This window comes from Triticum aestivum, chromosome 5B (genome assembly GCF_018294505.1).
Source record: "Triticum aestivum cultivar Chinese Spring chromosome 5B, IWGSC CS RefSeq v2.1, whole genome shotgun sequence".
Taxonomy (NCBI): Eukaryota; Viridiplantae; Streptophyta; class Magnoliopsida; order Poales; family Poaceae; genus Triticum; species Triticum aestivum.
The window spans coordinates 214,021,488-214,045,347 of NC_057807.1; positions in this window are offsets into that span (position 1 = coordinate 214,021,488).

Below are 23,860 nucleotides of genomic sequence, written 5' to 3' on the forward strand. Positions count from 1 at the left end.
CTTGAAATGATGTCGTCCTCGACGGAAGTTCATCTTCCTCACCCAAATAAGGCTTCAAATCTGCAATGTTAAAAGTGGGACTAACCCCAAAATCTGCAGGCAACTCAAGTTTATACGCATTATCATTTATTTTCTCCAACACTTTAAAGGGACCAGCAGCATGTGGCATTAGCTTTGATTTGCGCAAATCAGGAAATCTATCCTTACACAAATGTAACCAAACAAGATCTCCAGGTGCAAACACAACATGTTTTCTACCCTTATCTCCAGCAAGTTTATATTTAGCATTCATACACTCAATGTTTTCCTTAGTTAACTCATGCATTTTTAAAATCAATTCAGCATGTTCTTTAGCATCAAAATTAACCTTCTCCGAAGATGGAAGAGGCAACAAATCAATAGGTGCACGAGGTAGGAAACCATACACAATTTCAAAAGGGCACATCTTAGTAGTAGAATGAAATGAACGATTATAAGCAAATTCAATATGAGGCAAGCATTCCTCCCACATTTTCTTATTATTCTTCAAAACAGCCCTAAGCATAGTAGACAATGTTCTATTGACTACTTCAGTTTGTCCATCAGTTTGGGGGTGACAAGTAGTACTAAAAAGCAGTTTAGTCCCCAACTTAGCCCATAAACATCTCCAAAAGTGGCTAAGAAATTTAGTATCACGATCTGAAACAATAGTATTTGGCACACCATGCAAGCGAATAATTTCACGAAAGAACAAATCAGCAACATTAACAGCATCATCGCTTTTATGACATGGTATAAAGTGTGCCATTTTCGAGAATCTATCCACGACAACAAATATGCTATCCCTCCCCTTCTTTGTTCTAGGTAAACCTAAAACAAAGTCCATAGATATATCCTCCCAAGGAACACTAGGTACAGGCAAAGGCATATATAAACCATGAGGATTGAGTCGTGACTTAGCTTTTTGACATGTAGTGCAGCGAGCAATAAAACGCTCAACATCCCGTCTCATCTTTGGCCAAAATAAATGTGTAGCAAGTACGTCCTCCGTCTTCTTCACGCCAAAGTGTCCCATTAGTCTTCCTCCATGCGCCTCCTGCAACAACAAAAGACGAACGGAGCTAGCTGGAATGCATAGCTTGTTAGCACGGAACACAAATCCATCATTAACGATGAACTTGTTCCATGTTCTTCCTTCTTTACAATTCTGCATTACATCTTTAAAATCAGCATCATGCACATATTGATCTTTGATGGTCTCCAAACCAAATATTTTGAAGTCAAGTTGTGAAAGCATAGTATAGCGATGAGACAATGCATCAGCAATAACATTTTCTTTTCCCTTCTTGTGTTTAATGACATAAGGGAAAGTCTCAATGAATTCAACCCATTTAGCATGTCTACGATTCAGTTCAGCTTGACTTTTAATATGTTTCAAAGATTCATGATCAGAATGTATAACAAATTCTTTGGGCCATAAATAATGTTGCCATCTTTCTAAAGTCCGAACAAGAGCATATAACTCTTTATCATAAGTAGAATAAATCAGACTAGGCCCAATCAATTTTTCAGAAAAGAATGCAACAGGTTTGCCATCTTGTAATAACACACCTCCTAATCCAATTCCACTAGCATCACATTCAAGCTCAAAAGTCTTATTAAAATCAGGAAGTTGGAGTAAAGGAGCATGTGTCAACTTATCTTTCAATACCGTGAAGGCTTCTTCCTGTGCGGTACCCCACAGAAAAGGCACATCTTTCTTTGTAAGCTCATTGAGAGGTGCAGCAATGGTGCTGAAATCTCTCACAAAACGCCTATAGAATCCAGCGAGGCCAAGAAAACTCCTCACTTGTGTGACCGTTTTGGGCTGCGGCCAACTCTCAATAGCTTCAATCTTGGCTTTATCAACTTCAATTCCCTGTGGAGTAACAACATAGCCAAGAAAAGATACTCGGTCGGTGCAAAAGGTGCACTTCCCAAGGTTACCAAACAAACGTGCATCACGTAGAGCAATAAAAACAGCACGTAAATGTTCCAAATGTTCTTCCAAAGATCTGCTATAAATCAATATGTCATCAAAGTAAACTAGCACAAATCGTCCAATGAAAGCACGTAAAACTTCGTTCATTAATCTCATGAAAGTACTAGGTGCATTAGTTAACCCAAAAGGCATGACTAACAACTCATATAATCCAAACTTAGTTTTAAATGCTGTTTTCCATTCATCTCCCAATTTCATACGAATTTGATGGTATCCACTACGCAAATCAACTTTGGAGAATATTATAGAGGCACTCAATTCATCAAGCATATCATCTAGCCTAGGAATAGGATGACGATAATGAATAGTAATATTATTAATGCCTCTACAATCAACACACATACGTGATGTACCATCCTTTTTCGGCACTAGAATAATAGGAACAGCACAAGGACTAAGGGATTCGCGTATATAACCTTTGTCGAGAAGCTCTTGTACTTGACGCATAATCTCCTTCGTCTCCTCTAGATTGGTATGATATGGTGCACAGTTTGGCAGTGAAGCACCGGGAATTAAGTCAATCTGATGCTCAATCCCTCGAATAGGCGGTAATCCCGGTGGCACGTCTTGTGGAAAGACGTCAGCAAACTCCTGCAAAATGTTAGTGACAGCAGGAGGCAAAGAGGAAGGCACGTCCTCGAATGAAAATAATGCCTCTTTGCACACAAAAGCATAGCAAACAGATTTGCTGAAATCTAGCTCATCAATATCAGATTTGGTGGCAAATAAACATGCACTTTTCAATTTAATTTCAGAAGCAACACTAGATGGTTTATTATTAGGCTTCATTTGTTGCTCAAATTCTTTTGCCACAATCTGATTTTCACTCTTATTCTTCTCCTGTTTTGCTTTATTAGCTCTATTAATATCATCTTTCAAAATGGAATCAGGAGTCATAGGAAGCAAAGTAATATTTTTATCCTTATGAACAAGAGTATAGTGATTGTTTCTACCATGGTGTACAGAATTTTTATCAAATTGCCATGGTCTACCAAGTAATAAGGAACATGCTTGCATAGGTACCACATCACAATCAACCTAATCAGCATATGTAGAGATACTAAAATGCACACGAACAGTACGTGTTACCTTAACCTTGCCGCTGTTGTTGAACCATTGGATGTAGTAAGGATGTGGATGTGGTCTTGTGGGGAGAGAAAGCTTCTCCACCATCTCCATGCTAGCCAAGTTGTGGCAGCTCCCTCCGTCTATGATGACGCGCACAGAATGTTCCTTCACAACTCCCTTGGTATGGAACAAATTGTACCTCTGATTTTGCTCAGCTTGTGTGACCTGCACACTCAAAACACGTTGAGCAACTAAACATTCATACCTGTCAGTGTCTTCAGGAGCCATGTATTGCGTCTCATGATCAGAATCATCTCCACCGTGTTCTTCACGTGTAATAAGAGCCAAAGTCTCCTCATCATAGTCACTAGCGGACTCATACCCACCATCCTCGGTAGCAATCATCACACGCTGAGATTTGCATTCTCTCACATAATGACCTTCGCCCTTACAACGACGACAAATAATATCACTTGTGTGCCCTGTTGATGCTATGGAAGAAGAAGAACGCTGTGCAGGCCCCGCAGGTGCGCTCTTGGCAGATAATGGTGGTTGTGCCTGTTTTCTTGTATCACGACTGGAGGTGGCACCTGATGGAGGTGCTGGTGCAGTTAAAGTAGAAGATGCACGCGGTGTCCATGATGAAGGTCGGCCTGCAGAAAAGTTAGTTCGCGCCAATGCTTGTCGATCCTGCACTTCACGTTCAGCTTTACAAGCAAGATGGAATAAACGAGTGATATTAGTATACTCCTTATAGTCTAGAATGGTCTGAATCTCTCTATTTAATCCACCCAGAAAACGTGCAAGCATAGCTTCATTCTCCTCAACAATACCACATCTAATCATGCCAGTTTGTAATTCCTGATAATATTCTTCTACAAAAAAATTTCCTTGTCTTAAACGCTGCAATTTTTGAAGCAATTCACGTTGATAATATGGTGGAACCCAACGCGTACGCATAGCAGTTTTCAAAGCAGCCCAAGTAGTTGGAATAGGATATAATCTACAATGTTCAGACCACCATACACATGCAAAACTAGTGAAAGCAGAAACAGCAGCAGCAACCCGTCTCTCCTCAGGATATTGTAAACATGTAAATTGTTGTTCAGTTTCTAACTCCCAAGTAAGATATATATCAGGAACATATCTACCCTCAAATGGTGGAATATTCAATTTCAGTTTAGGAATATGGACATCATCTCGTACCTGAGGTGGTGGTGCGGGCCTACCATTGCGAATATATACCTGAGGTCGACCTGCTGGTGGTGGTGCTGGTGGCTGCACGTAGTCCTGATTTTGATGAACCTCATCCTCATAATCGCCTGGATATTCATCATCCTCCGCATCAGTAGCAGGAGCCACAGAAGTATCAACAGTAGCACCAACAGTTTGGCCAGACTGAAGAAGTACACGGCTCGCTCGGCGGAGGGCTATTTCGCGGCCTGGAGGTAATTGTTGTTGTTGTTGTTGCAGAGGTGCGGCAGGTGCAGCCGGTGGTGGAAGACGCGCAAGCAGTTCATTAAATCTGTTATCGTGCTTTGTTTCGAACGTCTTCTCAAGGCCAGTGATCTTCTCCATGGCCTTTTCAAAATTGTTCAGCACATCTTGCACCTGTTCAGTCATCATTTGCTGAAACTTATCATGAAGCTCCTTGTTCGATAAATTCTCCCAGTCAATCTCGTCGGCTTGTGATCCTGGCATGGTTAGCGGTAATAGAAACACACAAGAATATGATCCTACAGACTACGAACAAGTGGTGGTGGTGGGTGTCACAAATCCGTCAAGCAAAACTCAAATTCTTACCAGTTCTTGCCCAGCAACAGGCGGTGATCGGCAACCGTTGTAGTCAAAACTCTCAAAGCTTGGATAGAGCGATTACCAGGGAGAGTCAAACGCACGACGTAGATGTATGTGGAGCTAGGAAGGCTTATAATATGGTAGCAAAAGAGGTCAGCAATAATCAATTCAGAGATGCAAAGTTGAATAAACGGTCAACGACGGTACTGTGCTGGTCCTAGGCTAGACTGTGCTAGAGACGCGAGCCTAGAACACTAACAAAATCACGGCGCTGCACGTAAACAAGGGAAAAGCACACTCTGGATTTTTTTTCGCTCTTTTTTTTGCGCTGTTTTTTTTGCGCTGCTCTTTTTTTGCGAAAAATCACTATAATGGCGAGTGTCTCAAAACTCTTCCCAGGTCAAACTGACAGGATGGGCACGAAATTTTTTCCACCAATTTTTTTTTCGACTGCCCGGACCCAAAAACTGGAAACGGGTCAAAAAAAACTTTCTATAATGGTGACTGTCTCAAAACTCTTAGAAACACCTAAAAATAGGATAGCCAGAAAATTTTTCGACAAGCGCGTCTTCGGAAAATTTTGGGCCTAAACGGAGGGTGGTTTCCGGACTCTTTTTTTCTTTCCGAAACCTACTCCGGCAAGGAAAACATGAATCGGAAACTAGATGGATCTCGAAAACAAACCTAATATGCAAGGAACTCGGATTGGTGGTGGATATATGGTGGTAGATGGCAGCGGTGGTGATATATGGCAGCGATGGTGGTATATGGATACGGATTCGAAGCGGTGGCGGATAAGCGGTGGTGGTAGATGGCAGGGCGATGATGATGGTGCGGCGGCAGCGTGACAACTTATGACCAGAACTCGAAACTCTAAAAGACTAGACTCTAAGACCAGCAACTAGACACGACGATGCAACCGCAAATTCAACAACGCAAATACAAAAAAGATTATGCAATGGCTCAGACTGGTTCGGATAGGATGAACTAAACCTAATTTTTTTTGTGGTTTTTTCGTGGACTATAGGTATGAAGAACAGACTCGATCTAAACTACGAAAAACTGTAAAATCTCACTGAGCAACCTAGAAATCTGATACCACTTGATAGAGGCAAAGGTGTACCGTCTTTCGATGAGATGATGGATTTCGCTTTGGTGGAAGTCGACTTTGACGATCCGACTATGAACGTGCGAGGACGTCGCGCCTTAGCAATCGCTAAACCAACTCCGAGAGGTTATTGACCACGCCGGAGCACGATCAACCTGACCACGAGGGTCTGTTTCCTGTGAGCAAACGAAGAACAAGCAAGAAACTGAGATTGCAATCTGGATATTGCGAATATAAGATGAAAGCTTTATTGATCAAGGTGGGGTTCTGTGACGCCTTTGTCTGGTCGTTGAACACAAACGAAGTACGCGAAGTTGCAGCTATAGTGAACTTTAATCTAAACAAAACCCAAAGTCTAAACGATGCCCTAAGGGCTGTATATATGGAGGAAGAGAGGGGGAATTTCGTGGCCCTTGGTGGAGGGGTCCGAAATCAACCCTATCTCTTGTTTCCCCACACATACGGACTCTAAAAATAGCCTATACTAATGTATTTCGAAATTACATGGGCCTGGCCCAACAAAAAGGTGACGCAGCACCTATAATAGCCTCTGGACAAAATTTATGAAGTGGCATCTTGTATATTTTGTCCAAGGCTTCATGCACTCTTATGGTGGCCTCAAAGACCTGAAATCATCACTCGTAACTCTGTTCTTGTTCCCCTTGCGCATGCCATCATCTCCATGCTTTCTCTTGCTCCAATGTTCATCCTTCTCCAAGCTAGGCCCTTCATTTGTAAGCAAAACAAATGTATCCAATTTAGGCAGCATCATATTCTCATGAACATTAGAATCATTACCAAGAAACGGAAGTACCTGGTAATTTAGTTGGCGTGCGCGAGCTCTAGTAATTGGTCCAGTATGTATAGCAGCAGGGGCTGTGGGTGTAACAATGGTATTGATGTCCTCATCATCTTGCGTCTACACGGAGTGCCCAAGACTATTGTTTTGGATCACGACGTCAAGTTCCTAAGCTACTTTTGGAAGACGCTATGCGCCAAGCTTGGAATCAAGCTCTTGTTCTCTTCAGCATACCATCCACAAAACGACGGCCAAATGGAGGTCACAAACTGGACGCTATCCACTCTCCTACGTGTGTTGATCAAGCGGAACATCAAGGAGTGGGAAGAGTGCTTACCTATCGCCGAGTACGCCTACAACCACGTGAGACATTCGACTACCAGCAAGTACCCCTTCGAGGTCATCTACGGTTTCAACTCGTTGTCCCCATTGGACATTATACCACTACCACTAAAAGAGCGCATCAACATGGACGCGGGTGCACGAGCGAGCTATCTCAAGAAGGTGCATGAGGATATAAGGCACACCATCGACCGCTAAGTACAACGCCTCGCGACCAAGATCAACACCAACAAGAACCCCATGATATTCAACAACGGAGGTCTTGTGTGGCTACACCTTTGCAAGGACCGCTTCCCCAATGAACACAATTTAAAGCTTCTACCTCGAGCCGATGGACCCTTCAAGGTGCTAGAACGCTAAAACAACCATGCATACAAGATAGACCTACCGCGCGACAAGTACACCGTGAGCGACATCTTCAACGTCAAAGATCTCTCTCCTTACCATGGTGATAAGGCTTTCGATCCAAGGTCAGATCTTTCCCAGGGAGGGAGATGATGCGGAGCATCCTATGTTCATCCCCATGGACCTACCTTCGTCTTCCAAGACACCACATGGACCAATGACTAGAGCTCGAGCAAAGGCTATTGAAACTAAGGTGAACTCGCTCCTCTCCGAACTACCACTTTCCACATGTGAGACATGGCTACTACCTCAAGCTGAGAACCTATGTGTGTTCAGGTACTTAGAGGAAAGCCACGGAGCAACTACATCCAACAGACAAGGTGGCAAGAACACCAAGTACAAGAACCAAGAAGAAGAGCTGCCAGGAAAACTACAGCCACCGGACGACCGAACCAGGCTGGACGTCCGACACCTGAAGCGCCAGCCTGCCAGCCCAAGCCCTAGCCAGCGAACGCTACAGCGACCGGATGACCGACGCGGACCGGACGTCCGACCCTCCTTGCACCCGGACGACCGCTCCACTCCGGACATCCGGTGCCACATCACAAAAGGGAAATTGACAGAAGTTTGAACCCTTCGAACGACTGAGCCTCCGGATGTCCGACGTCTACCAGACATCCGGTGACCCCTAACCAGAGCAGAATCACCGTACGACCGACGCCCTCCGGACGACCGGACCTTCGCGAGCCACTACACGTCCGAGACCCTCCAGAGGTCTGACGCCTATCTATGCACAGTGACTAGGGCAGAGGCCCATGTACCCATTTGACCCCCTAGACTATATATACTCATCCTCCTCCCTCTTATTAGGGTTAGCATTGGTTTAGCTCATTTTAGAGACAGAGCTTTGCTCATCCACTTGACACATACTCCATTGGAGACGGAGGCCTGCGTGGATCCCAAGTGGATTCAAGACCCCATCAAGGGAAGATCCCCTCACGGATTCAAGACCCCATCTCATCATGGATTGGGAAGAACTACCGACTGCTTGTATCATCCTTTATTGTGTTTGGATTACATATCTCTCTTTATGTTCATGGATCTAGCACATGTGTGATCGTTTCTCGTTGATTTGCGTGTTTCCTCTTGTTTCCCCTCTCGTGTGTTCTTCGCGGGATCCCCTCCAAATCGTGAAAGAGGGTTTCGCCCTACATCACCAAAGCTCTGATACCACTTGTAAGATCGAAAGTATGTCTAGAGGGGGGAGAGGGGGTGATTAGACTAGTGGACCAAAATAAAAGTTATTATTTTCGCAATTTTAGTTGTAGGAAAGTTTTAGCAATTTTATCATGTCAAGCAACACCCTACGCATGCAAGTGTAAGAGTTGAGCAGCGGAAAGTGAAGACTTTCCATATGAACGTAAAGGAGGGATCGAATAAATCAAACGCAATGAAGACATGGTTATTTTTGGCATGGTTCCGAAAGGTGGTGCTATCGTATGTCCTTGTTGATGGAACTTCGACCCATGGAGGGTAACGGCTGCGCGAGTCTACAGAGGGCTCCACCCACGAAGGGTCCATGAAGAATCAACCTTGTCTATTCCATCATGGCTTACGTACACAAAGGACTAGCCTCACTCGGGGTAGTTCTTCACAAAGTAGGTGATCTCCTTGCCCTTACAAACTCCTTGGTTCGATTCCACAGGATCTTGGAGGCTCCCAAGTGACACCTAACCAATTAAGAAGACACCACTCTCCAAAAGGTAATAGATGTCATTATTGATGATGAACTCCTTACTCTTGTGCTTCAAATGATAGTCTCGTCAACACTCAATCACTCTCTCGTAGATTTGGCTTTGGTAGGAGAGCGATTGGAGTGGAAAGCAACTTGAAGAGGCCAGAAGTCAAGGTTCAAATGGTTGGACTGGATGCCTTGATCTCAACACATTAGTAGGTGGTTCTCTCTCAGAAAATGAAAAATGCAAGTGTAGTTCCGATCTAATGGCTCTCTTTAAGAGAAGGTGGGGGTGAAGGGGTATTTATAGCCTTCACCCAAAATCCAAACGTCACACTCTTTTGACTCAACTCGATGACACCAAACCAAAAGCTCGGTTAGACCGACCCGTGTAAAAGATATGAACTATGGGATTTTTGGTGGGTCCGAACTGGAAATCTCGGACGAACTGGAATGCGATGACCTAGGCAAGACTCCATGTCGGTAATTCAGATCGGTTCTACTCGGTGATTCCGAAATGAACAAACTGGGTTACAGAAACTTGGTCAGTGCAACTCGGTGAACCGATCGTCATCTCGGCGAGACCGAAATTCTATGGTTTGGCTTTAGCAGTGTATAGGATCAACTCAGTGAGTCTTTAGGGTTGGACATATATGAATTGGAGAAAGTGGTTGATGGTTTTTGGAGCAATATCTTCAAGCATTGGAGCAATTGAGTCATGATCAAAACCTCATTCCTTTTTAATAGTATTGGTTTTCCTATGGAATCAATGTAATCTTGGATCACTTAAACAAAAATGTAGAGTCTTGAAGCTTTGCCAATCCATGTCCTTAGCATTTTAAGGGGTCCAAATTCTTATGTCCTTGCCATGCCAATCATTGACTGCTCTGAAATCTAATTCAATAAGCATTAGTTTAATGATATATATGTTGTTAAGAATTAGCAAAACCACCGGGGGATTAGTTGCACTTTCAACAATGTTGTTACAACATGTAGGGATAAGTTGTTACTATCCTAACAACGTATCTCAACTAGTTACATGTTTAAGAGGAGTCTAGATCAAACTACTAACCACAATATAATTTTCCTGTTAGCGGATTCTATCGGACGAGTCCGTGGAACATGCACTTGTGAGCAATGCGTCGCGGTCATGTATAAATTACATCAACTATGCAGGTCGCTATTAGGGCCGTAACCTAATCCATGACCTAATTCCATCCAATTATCAATGTACCGGGTAATGTTTTATAGTATAAATACAAAATATATTGTATTTCATTGGTAACCGACCAACTTCCTTGAGCACATAATACTTAAGTACATTCCAGAGTGCCATGTAGAAATACATGTATAATTCCATAATGAGGTTTTTTCGAATATTAATAATCTCCACAATTTTGAATATAGTTGCAGGGTACATAATTCCACCAGACTTGTCTCAATTTGATTGCAGTTTTGCACATCTTCTTCCAAGACATCACGCCATTTTGGCAGTCGTTTAGATGTCTCCTTTCATAGGCATCGACTGGCCGTCGGCCTTTCTTCTCCTTAATGAAATCGCAGCAGCTCTCCTGCTGTCTTTAAAAAGAACTATCTTTAACGGTAGCCGTTTGGCTAGGGGGGTGATCCACCGAGTGGATCTAAGTAGGTTTTTTTTGAAACGGAGGCAAAAGATTTGCCTCATATATTAAATAAGGATGATAAGGAGTTTGTTACAACACACACCCAAGTTACGGCATGACAATTATTCTCGCAATAAAAAAGACCCTAGTTTCTTTGCCCCAGCTTTGATCCAAAGGTTTGCCTCGTCGACAATGATGTTGAGCAAAGGTGCGCTCTTTTGCCTAAACACTCTTGTGTTATGCTCATTCCAGATGACCCATGACACTAGCATGGTAATCGATGTCTTTGCTTTTCTGTCGGAGGAGCCCGCGGTGCACGTGCTCACCCACCAGGCCTGAACGGAGTCGAACAAGTGACATGCTGACGTGTCCATGTCGTGGATGCACAATTTCTGAATAGCCAGGTTCCAGAGCCTAAGTGTGAAGCGGCATTCGAAGAAAAGATGAGGGCCATATTCCTGCACTTGTCGGCACAAGGGGCAAGGGCCACAGTTAGCCCATCCTCGCTTCTCCAATCTGTCAGCAGTCTAGATCCTATCCCGAAGTGCGAGCCAAGAAAGAACTTGAATTTCGATGGGGCCCAAGCCTTTCAAACCATTTGGTCCATGGGGGAGAGGACCATGGCCAAAACATGTGCCCTGTAAGCAGAGTCCGTGGAGTAGTGCCCAGATTCCGTGTGCTTCCATAGGATGTCATCCTTAGTGAGCTCATACAGGTGTACCTCATGCAGTAGCATCCAAAGGGTAAAGAATTGCGCAACATGCTCGATGGAAACCGACGCGGGCGGTCTGATTTTGAGGATCCATGCATTGTCCTTAAGGGCCTCCCGTACCTTCTAGTGCTTCCGGGAGGAAGTCTTGTAAATGAGCGGAGCAATGTGTTTGGGCTTATGTCCAAGGAGCCAAGGGGAGTTCGAAAATGGAGTCCTCGCGCCGTTCCTGACCGTGATGGTGGTACATGCGTAGAAAAAGTTGAGGTCCTCCTCATCACACGAGTTCCCACTCCCAACCCACAACTTTGTGGGCTCCTTCCACTCGTACCAAGGCCACCGCAAGCACAAGTCCCACGCAAACTTGTTGGTGTTGAGGACCCCAAGTCCACCATAAGCAATCAGTCAGCTGACAACATCACAATTGACCTTGCACTTTGCTCCAGTGGTTGTATCGTACCCAGACCATAGGAAGGCCCGCTCAAGCTTGTCGATGTTTTGCAGAATGGTGTGTTTGTATGAAAAGTGGCTTGATGAAGTAGATCACTTGGGAAGCGAGGACCGACTTAACAAGGGCCGCACGGCCAATGGTAGTGATGTTTTGGCCGTCATATGTAGTCAGTCTTCTTGCCACTTTATCGACAAGAAATTGTAGATCAGTGAGCTTCAGCTTCGCACAGAGAGCGGGAGTCCCAGGTAGCGGAGTGGAAAGGAAGCCCTGATAGCCGGTAGCCCTTGCGTGATGTAGCCCAAGTCGAGGTTGCCGCACCGAATGGGGACCATCGAGCTCCTACGGAAGTTAGTGCATCGGCCGGTGATTTCACCAAAACCTCGCAGAATGGCCACGAGGTTGTCCACATCTCTTTTGATCGGCGCTACAAACACAGCTGCATCATCCACATAGAGAGTGTAACATCCCAAATTTTCAATTTGTAATGTTATACATTAGATCATCTTTTTGCATATCATATTTTATTGCATTTTGGCTTGATCCTAGAAATTCTACGCAACTCAAGGACCCACGGAGAGAGCTGGGGATTTCGTTATTTTCAAATTTGAGTTTTCTTAAATTTTGAAAAGAGGATCAAATGGTTTTGATAATTTTCTTTTCTAATATTTCAAACATAAAAATATATGAGGGGAGATAAAATGACTTCTCCAAAATAAATGAAATATTAGAGAGAGAAAATATTAAAATCATTTTAAATGTTTTATTTGGAATTTATTGCGATTTTATTTGAATTAGGAAAAATTGCACGTTTTCAAAATTGCATTTTAGGCCAAGAAAAATGTTCAACTCGTTCTAAATATTTTATTTAGACGATGAAATTTTGTTTTGGCATTTTTAGATTTTTATTTATTTTTCTAGGATTTATTTTTGGCGGGGACTTATTTAAAAAAAGATGTGCGCGCCCGACTGGGCCAGTGGCCCAGCCGAGCCGGGCCGTCCTCGCCCCGCCTCCGCCCGACCGACTCCGACCGGAGTCCGGCCGGAGCACGCCGGCGCCGCCGAGTCTGGGGAGGACTCCTCCTCCTCGCCCCCTTTCCCCAAGTCGCCATCCCCCTCCTTATATACTCCACCCCGCCGCCACCACCACAACAAGCCACCGACGCCGCCGCCGCCTCGGATTCGTGCCGCCGCCCGCGAGCCCCCGCCGTCGGAGCCCCGCCGCCGTCGCCTCACCGCCGCCCCGCACCCCGCACTGCCGCCCGCACCCCGTCGTCGCTGCTGGAGCCCGCCGCCTCACGCCCGAAGGTAGACGCCACCGCCGTTTCGCCGTTCGTCGGTTTTCTCAGAAAACCATTCGGTTTTTTCGAAACCCTAGATCTGTTTTTTTTAGATCTGGTTCGTTTTTTCAGTTTAGTTTTTTAGCGAACGCCCGTTCGTTCGTTCATTTTAACGAACGATTTTCACCATTTAGCCACAGATAGCAAACGTTCGTTCGTTAGCCTGTTCGTCAGTTTTTCTTTTCCAGGGTTTTTTCGCGATTATTTTCGATCGTGATTTCTGCCCTGATTTTCGTTTTAGTTTATCTTTTCGCTCGTTTATCGGAATCAGGCAATTCAAGCGCCTAGAGTTTCGTCTCGGAACCCTCTTTCTGTTTAACCAACTTAAACAAGATTTTGCTACTGTAAAATCTGACTTAATCCCAGATTAGTAAACAAAGCATGTTTCTTTCGCCGTTTGAGTTTCATTGTTTTGTTTGATTTGATTCTTTTTGCAAACCAGAGTTCTTAACTTGAACTTTCTAGTTAGATCTCTCATTTGAGTTTTACCCGTGCTTGTAGTTGAGTTCTTATTGTATGCTTGTTTGTTTGCGATAGAGTACCCGGAGTGCGAAGCATGCTTCTACGAGTCTCTAGGTTTCACGGATCATCAGCAAGGCAAGTAACACTTTGATCATACCTCTTTACTACCCAGTTTTATTGCATTAGATCAATCCTCAAACAATTGCATAGTTAGGATCTGATTAACATGTGGGTTTTGGGAAGTAGATGAGGTAGTACCTATTGTCCTGTTTATTATCAAACCTTTGGGAGTTACTTCTACGTTGCTTATATTGTTATTCTATGCTTGTAGACATGGATTGGGTTTTAGTGTATCCATGACAGATGTGAGTTTTGGTTAATTAATGGTTCAACTTAAGGTGGCTACTTTAACACACATCTGGGTGGATTGAGGCACCTGGGGAACCCAGTGTTGTCTGTATTTTTGGAAATCCCAGGGTACCGTGTGATTCTCCTATGGATCGCCACCCAGGCTCAAAGGGATCATAAGATTATTCATTCTAAAAACTTCCGTGTGCAGCCACAAACTATTATGGGCTCTAGCATAGTTGAGTATGTTGTGTGACCTCTTTGAGTGGTAGACTAACAGATGTAGGGGATGTAGGTTGGTACTGTTTACCCAGAGTAAAGAGTTAATGCTTCTGAAAGACTGTCTCTCGGTCATCCGTTTCTCAAACACCATGTAGTGCGAGGAATCCAACGGAGGAGATCGAGTCTTGTGGGGAAAAGTGCGCAAACCTCTGCAGAGTGTACAAACTAATCATGGTTAGCCATGTCCCCGGTTATGGAATTTTTGAGTATCTAGTTTCGTGGATTATCATATGGATCTCATCACTCTTTAATTTATTTGGATTGGGTTTAATGATGATGCTTAATTGGGATTGAGAGGGGGATTACCTTCTCAATGTTTAACAACCACCATGATAGTTAAATAAAATTTATTCCTTTGTTGTAGGAAAAAATTGGCTTTATGCAAAACTGCAACCATAGAGCTTTCCACTAGCCATATTTGCATGTAGCGATAGCATTATTCTATTCATTACTCTCTTGTGTTACATTGCCAGCATATTCCATGTGCTGACCCGTTTTCGGGATGCAACGTTCATGTTTTGTAGACTTTTCAGACGACGCGTAAGGTGCCTTTGGTCGTGATCTTTCACTCAGTGATGCCGTTGGAGTTGATGGACTCGCTTTATCTTCCAAGCCTTCCGTTGTTATCGTTTTTAGATGGCCTTAAGCCATATTTATTGTAATAAGTTCTCTTTTGAGACATTCAATGTCATAAGTGTGTGATTGCTACTCTATTATAAACCCTTCAAGTACTGTGCGTGTCAGCATTACCGATCCAGGGATGACACTGATGCACAGAGATCAGACTGTTTGAGGTCTGGTTGCTACAAGATGGTATCAGAGCACACGCTGACTGTAGGACACGACCACTAAGCGAAAACCCTAGATCACTACTCTCTTCTCATTTCTGACCTCTCTCCTTTTCTACTCTATAGGATGGCAGATGCAAGGAACAAGTTCACGCAACCGGATTAAGATACACCCTTCGGACGCCACTTGAAGGAAGTCACTAGATACCTGAACATTGGAGTACCAAGCTTCACCGGGACCTACATCGCCACTTTAATAGAAGAGGAGCGTTGGATGATTCAAGTTCAAGTTCCAGGAAGGACGTTCATGCCCATCACTGAGCCCATAGAGTTTTCCTTTGATGCACCAACCTGGAGTCTAGGAAAGAGCATGGTAGCCCACATCACCATGGGACGCATTGGAGAAGTTTACCACAAGGATCTCAAGGATACTATGTACCAGATTTGTGGGTGCCGAGATGAGCAATGGGAGATGATCAACACCAGGAAGGATAGATCTATTGCAGCTTTCATCTAGGAGTTAAACTAGCACATTCGACGCCAGGAGAACCAGATGTGCGCAGGCATGATAGATCTGAAGAAGGCAATGACCAGGATCACGGAGCTGGAAGAAGAACTCAAGACTACACGCGATGGATATGAGGAGGAAATTTCAACATTATTGGAGAAGAATGACGACCTGATAAAGAAGATCAGAGCATTCATGGGAGACCCCACGCCGGGAGGAGAAGACGACGATTCCACCTGTCCGGAGAACTACATCATCATTGACGACACCGACTCGGACCCTGACGATAGCGATGATGACTTTGTTGATAAAGCTGGAGCAAATATCATGGAGTCTTCAACCGATCAATTTTTCTAGTCGACCACCATCACAGTAGTAGTATTCCTCCATGTATATAGTATAGTCCGAGCACTTTTGTAACGATAGTTAGACCGTTGTATGCCCTTGTTTGAATTGATTAAAGTGATATGATTGTGTTTGTCTCATGAGCATATGGGTAGTGTTTTCCCTCTAGACCTCATTCCATTCTATATTCTCATCTTTTCTAAAACCCTCAGATGCCCCGAGACGCGATAATGGATTTGCTTTCCCGCGGGAGCTCACTCAGTTTATCCAGCAGCAGAATGCACTTATGCAGATACTAGTCCAGAATCAGAATCAGGGGAACAACAACAACAACAACAACAACAACAACAACAACAACAAGAACAACAACCCACCACCACCACCACATGTTGATCACTTAGCCCGTTTCTTGAGGCTTAATCCGCCAGTGTTCTCTAGCAGCACCGAGCCGAAAGTTGCAGATGGCTCCGCAAGATTGGAAGGGAGTTGACCATTGCAGGATGCACAGATGCAGAGAGAGTGCATTTTGCCGCGCATTAGCTTGATGGACCTGCAGCATCATGGTGGGAGATTTTCACAGCCACTTACCCCATCAACACTGTCACATGGGACCAGTTTCAGCAGGCTTTCCGTACTGCCCATGTTTCAGCAGGAGCTATGGCCATGAAGAAGCGTGAGTTTCATAACTTGCGCCAAGGAGGACGTACAGTTGGCCAGTATATGTATGATTTTAGTAAATTAGCAGGTTATGCCCCAGATGACATTGCTACGGATGCAACTAAGCAGGAGAAGTTTCTGGAAGGACTGAATGATGAGCTGAGCATGCAGTTGATGGTGGCAACCTTCAACAACTACCAGGAGTTGGTAGATAGAGCTCTCATGATTGAAGGGAAGCAGCAGCAGATTGACAATGCAAGAGGAAGTTTGGAAAAAGGAAGTACAACTCTGGAGCTCATCAGAAGCCTCGTTTTACCCTGAACTCGGGAGGACCGTTCTAGCATAATCATGGAGGTCACAATCACAATGGAGGAAGTTTGCACAACCATAGTGGCCCCAAGAGTGGGAATGGTAATGGAGGAAGCAACGGCCAGAACCATTCCAACCCAGCAACTCCCGCCAAGAAGGATCTGAGCCACATTACATGGTACAAGTGCCAGAAGACTGGACATTATGCCAATGAATGTCCCACAGCAAAGAATGGAAATGGCAATGGAAGCTCTGGGAAGAAGCCGAACCCTTTCAACAGGGGACAGGTGAACCACGTTAACGTGGAGGAGGTTGAAGCGCAGCCAGATTCAGTAATAGGTAAGTTTTTGGTTAAGTCATTTACTGCAATTTTTCTTTTTGATACTGGTGCATCGCATTCATACATATCAAGGGGATTTGTGGATAGGTATAAACTGCCAACCCAAGCCCTTAAGTCACCCATGTTAGTAACCTCGCCAGGAGCAGAGTATATGGCTAGTCTATGGTGTGATCGGTTACCATTAAGGATTGGTAACTACGTGTTTCCCTTAGACCTAATATTATTGGAGTCACAAGGACTGGATGTGATATTAGGCATGGATTGGTTATTGAAGTATGGAGGGAACATTGAATGCGCCAGTAAGTCGATTTTGCTCACCACCCCAGAAGGAAGAAGGATCAAGTATGTATCCCGGCATGTGCCGGAGAGGATTCAAGTGAATTCCTTATCAGGAGTTGTACAGGAGGAAGTACCAGTGATGAAGGATTTTCCTGATGTATTTCCAGAAGAGTTGCCAGGCATGCCACCGGGTAGAGACATTGAGTTTTTGATTGAGCTTTTGCCAGGCACAGGGCCAATATCTAAGAGACCGTACAGGATACCCGCCAAGGATTTGGAGGAAATTAAGAAGCAGATTAAGGAGTTACTGGATAAAGGCTATATTCGCCCAAGTTCATCACCTTGGAGATCACCAGTGCTTCTAGTGGAGAAGAAGGATGGATCGTTGAGGATGGTTGTTGATTATCGAGGGTTGAATGAAGTGACGATCAAGAACAAGTACCCATTACTGATGATCAATGATTTGTTTGACCAGCTACAAGGAGCTAAAGTATTTTCCAAGATAGATCTGCGATCAGGATACCACCAGTTGAAGATTCCAGAGCAAGACATACCTAAGACAGCTTTTACCATGAGGTATGGGCTATATGAGTATACCGTTATGTCATTTGGTCTGACTAACGCACCTGCCTATTTCATGAACATGATGAACAAGGTGTTTATGGAGTTCTTGGATAAGTTCGTCGTGGTGTTCATTGATGATATTCTGGTCTACTCGAAGAATGAAGAGGAGCATAAGGAGCATTTGCGTTTGGTACTTGGAAAGCTCAGAGAACATCAGTTATATGCCAAGTTCAGCAAGTGTGAGTTTTGGTTGAAGGAAGTTGGATTCCTCGGACATGTTATATCCGGAGAAGGGATAGCAGTAGACCCCATCAAGGTTGTCACAGTGAAAAATTGGGAAGCACCCACGTCAGTTGGAGAGATCCGGAGTTTTCTTGGACTCGCAGGATACTACCCAAGATTCATTGAGAATTTCTCGAAGATTGCCAAACCCATGACGGAGTTGTTGAAGAAGGACACCAAGTTCAAATGGACTGAGGAATGTGAGGCCAGTTTCCAGGAGTTGAAGAAACGCTTGGTTACATCACCAGTGTTGATTTGGAGTTAGCAGCCATAGTGCATGCATTGAAGACATGGAGACATTTTCTCATTGGAAACCATTGTGAGGTGTACATGGATCACAAGAGTTTGAAGTATATCTTCACGTAGAAGGAGTTGAATCTCAGGCAAAGTAAATGGTTGGAGCTCATTAAAGATTATGATATGAGATTGCACTATCATTCAGGAAAGGCTAACGTAGTAGCTGATGCGTTGAGCCGCAAGAGCCATGTCAACACTCTCATATCCGGAGAGTTACCCAAGGAGTTAGCCGAGGATCTTCGCGAGCTATGTTTGGAGATAGTTCCGAAAGGCTATGTAGCAGCATTAGAGATTCAGTCTACTTTGATGGATAAGATCAGACAAGCTCAGAAGACTGACAAGGAGATTGCTGAGATAAAGGAAAGGATGAACAAAGGAAAAGCTAAGGGATTTCGTGAGGATGAGCACGATACCTTATGGTTTGAAGATCGCGTTTATGTGCCTAATGATCCGGAGATCAGGACGTTGATTCAGCAAGAAGCCCATGATTCGCCGTATTCGATTCACCCAGGAAATACCAAGCTGTATCTGGATTTGAAGGACAGTTTCTAGTGGACCGGAATGAATCAAGATATTGCAGAGTATGTAGCAGTTTGTGATGTATGTCAGAGAGTAAAAGCAGCGCATCAGAAGCCAGCAGGATTGTTACATCCATTGCCGATACCCGAATGGAAGTGGGATAAGTTAGGCATGGATTTTATCACGGGATTGCCCAGGACTCGTTCAGGCTATGACTCAATATCTGTTGTAGTCGATCGTTTGACGAAGGTAGCTCATTTGATCCCAGTGAAGACTAGTTATACCAGTGCTAAGTTCGCGAAGATATACATGACCAAGATCGTATGTCTACATGGAGTTTCGAGGACCATTGTATCAGACAGAGGAACCCAATTTACCTCAAAGTTCTGGAATCAGTTGCATGAATCTTTGGGTACCAGGCTAGAGTTCAGTACATCCTTTCATCCACAGACAGATGGACAGACCGAGAGAGTCAATCAGATTCTGGAGGACATGTTGAGAGCTTGTGCGCTAGATTATGGATCTAGTTGGGACGACAATTTGCCTTATGCAAAGTTCTCTTACAACAACAGCTATCAATCAAGTTTGAAGATGGCCCCTTTCGAAGCCTTGTACAGAAGGAGGTGCAGGACACCATTGTTGTGGGACGAAGTTGGAGACCATCAGTTGCTTGGACCAGATTTGATCAAAGAGTCTGAAGAGAAGGTTAAGTTGATTCGCGATAGACTCAAGGTAGCCCAATCCAGGCAGAAAAGCTATGCGGATTCTAAACGCAAGGAGACAGTTTACAAAGTCAGAGACAGAGTTTATCTTCGAGTGTCCCCACTTCGGGGAGTTAAGTGTTTTGGAGTTAAGGGAAAGTTAGCGCCACGTTTTGTGGGACCATACAAAGTCTTGGAACGTATGGGAGAAGTTGCTTACAAGTTGGAGTTGCCCGAAGGATTGTTAAGAGTACATGATGTGTTCCACGTTTCCCAACTGAAGAAGTGCCACACAGAGATGGCCTATATTCCTTTAAGAGATAAAGTGCCACTGGAAGCGATTCAGTTGGATAGTGATTTGACCTATGAAGAGAAACCAGTCAAGATTCTCAAATTTGCCAGCCGAGTCAAGCGCAGCAAGGTTATCATGTTCTGCAAGGTTCAGTGGAGCCACCATACCGAAGATAAAGCCACCTGGAAACGAGAGGAAGACCTACGGAAGGATCACCCTCACCAATTTTCTAGCCAACCCGAATCTCGAGGGCGAGATTCATCTTAAGGGGGGGGGGTAGGTTTGTAACATCCGAAATTTTCAATTTGGAATGTTATACATTAGATCATATTTTTGAATGTCATATTTTATTGGATTTTGGCTTGATCCTACAAATTCTACGCAACTCAAGGACCCACGGAGAGAGTTGGGGATTTCGTTATTTTCAAATTTGAGTTTTCTCAAATTTTGAAAAGAGGATCAAATGGTTTTGATAATTTTCTTTTCTAATATTTCAAACATAAAAATATATGAGGGGAGATAAAATGACTTCTCAAAAATAAATGAAATATTAGAGGAAAAATATTAAAATCATTTTAAATGTTTTATTTGGAACTTATTGCAATTTTATTTGAATTAGGAAAAATTGCACGTTTTCAAAATTGCATTTTAGGCCAAGAAAAATGTTCATCTCGTTCTAAATATTTTATTTAGACGGTGAAAATTTGTTTTGACATTTTTTTGATTTTTTTATTTTTCTAGGATTTATTTTTCGCGGGATATTATTTAAAAAAAGATGTGCGCGCCCGACTAGGCCAGCGGCCCAGCCGAGCCGGGCCGGCCTCGCCCCGCCTCCGCCCGACCGACTCCGACCGAAGACCGGCCGGAGCACGCCGCCCTCGCCGAGTCCGGGGAGGACTCCTCCTCCTCGCCCCCATTCCCCAAGCCACCGCCCCCCTCCTTATATACCCCGCCCCGCCGCCACCACCACCACCCGCCACCACCACCACCAGCCACCGACGCTGCCGCCACCTCGGATCCGCGCCGCCGCCCGCAAGCCGCCGCCGGAGCCTCACCGCCGCCCCGCACCCCGCCGCCGCCGCCGCCGGAGCCGGCCGCCTCGCCCGCCAGACCACCGCCGGAGGTAGCCGCCGCCGCCGTCTTGCCGTTCGTCGGTTTTCTCAGAAAACCGTTCGGTTTTTTTCGAAACCCTGGAACTGGTTTTTTTCCAGATTTGGTTTGGTTTTTTTTGGTTTAGTTATTTAGCGAACACCCGTTCGTTCGTTCGTTTTAACGAATGACTTTCACCATTTAGCCGCAGATAATGAACGTTCGTTCGTTAGCCTGTTCGTCAGTTTTTCTTTTTCATGGTTTTTCCGCGATTATTTTCGATCGCGATTTCTGCCCTGATTTTCGTTTTAGTTTATCTTTTCGCTTGTTTATCGGAATCAGGCGATTCAAGCGCCTAGAGTTTTGTCTCGAAACCCTCTTTCTGTTTAACCAACTTAAACATTATTTTGCTACTGTAAAATTTGACTTTAAGTCCAGATTAGTAAACGAAGCTTGTTTCTTTCGCCGTTTGAGTTTCGTTGTTTCGTTTGATTTGATTCTTTTTGCAAAACGGGGTTTTTAATTTGAACTTTCTGGTTAGATCTCTCATTTGAGTTTTACCCGTGCTTGTAGTTGAGTGCTTATTGTATGCTTGTTTGTTTGCGATAGAGTACCCGGAGTGCGAAGCATGCTTCTACGAGTCTCTAGGTTTCATGGATCATCAGCAAGGCAAGTAACACTTTAATCATACCTCTTTACTACCCAGTTTTATTGCATTAGATCAATCCTCAAACAATTGCATGGTTAGGATCTGATTAACATGTGGGTTTTGGGAAGTAGATGAGGTAGTACCTATTGTCCTGTTTATTATCAAACCTTTGGGAGTTACTTCTACGTTGCTTATATTGTTATTCTATGCTTGTAGACATGGATTGGGTTTGAGTGTATCCATGACAGATGTGAGTTTTGGTTAATTAATGGTTCAACTTAAGGTGGCTACTTTAATACACATCTTGGTGGATTGAGGCACCTGGGGAACCCAGTGTTGTCTGTATTTTTGGAAATCCAGGGGGACCGTGTGATTCTCCTATGGACCGCCACCCAGGCTCAAATGGATCATAAGATTATTCATGCTAGAAACTTCCGTGTGCAACCACAAGCTATTATGGGCTCTAGCATAGTTGAGTATGTTGTGTGACCTCTTTCAGTGGTAGACTAGAAGATATAGGGGGTGTAGGTTGGTACTGTCTACCCAGAGTAAAGAGTTAATGCTTCTGAAAGACTGTGTCTTGGTCATCCATTTCTCAAACACCATGTAGTGCGAGGAATCCAACGGAGGAGATCGAGTCTTGTGGGGAAAAGTGCGCAAACCTCTGCAGAGTGTACAAACTAATCATGGTTAGCCGTGTCCCCGGTTATGGACGTTTTGAGTATCTAGTTTCGTGGATTATCATATGGATCTCATCACTTTTTAATTTATTTGGATTGGGTTTAATGATGATGTTTAATTGGGATTGAGAGGGGGATTACCTTCTCAATGTTTAACAACCACCATGATAGTTAAATAAAATGTATTCCTTTGTTGTAGGAAAAAAATTGGCTTTATGCAAAACTGTAACCATAGAGCTTTCCACCAGCCATATTTGCATGTAGCGATAGAATTATTCTTTTCATTACTCTCTTGTGTTACATTGCCAGCATATTCCATGTGCTGACCCGTTTTCGGGCTGCAACGTTCATGTTGCAGAATTTTCGAACGACGAGTAAGGTGCCTTAGGTCGTGATCTTTCACTCAGTGATGCCGTTGGAGTTGATGGACTCGCTTTATCTTCCAAGCCTTCCGTTGTTATTGTTTTTAGATGGACTTAAGCCATATTTATTGTAATAAGTTCTCTTTTGAGACATTCGATGTAATAAGTGTGTGACTGCTACTCTGTTATAAACCCTTCAAGTACTGTGTGTGTCAGCATTACCGATCCAGTGATGACACTGATGCACAGAGATCAGACTGTTTGAGGTCTGGTCGCTACAGAGAGAGAGGTTCGCACCGTGACCCCTCTCCCTCGAACCTTCTAGAGAAGGCCCTTCCTTGTTGCCACATCAAAGATTTGCTTCAATGGGTCAATAGCTATGACAAAAAGGAGGGAAGAGATGGGGTCCCCTTGCCGTAGTCCCTAGCCATGCTTGATGGGGGTACTAGCCACCCCATTTAAGAGGATCCTCGAAGATGAGGAGCATAGTAGAGCCGCAATCCACTCAAAATTTGCTTGGGAAACCTCGCCTCCGTAGGAGGTCAAGCAAATACTCCCATTTGACAGAGTCAAAGGCCTTGCGAATGTCTAGCTTGAATATAAGAGAGGGAGTCTTGCTCTGCAGGCGACGCGCAAGGTTTCTAACATACATGAAGTTGTCGTGGATGCTCCGCATTTTGATGAACGCACTTTGAGCGTTGGAGACGAGGGCGGACATGTGCGGGCCAAGCCGGATAGCGAGCACCTTCGCGATGATCTTGGCGATTGCATGGA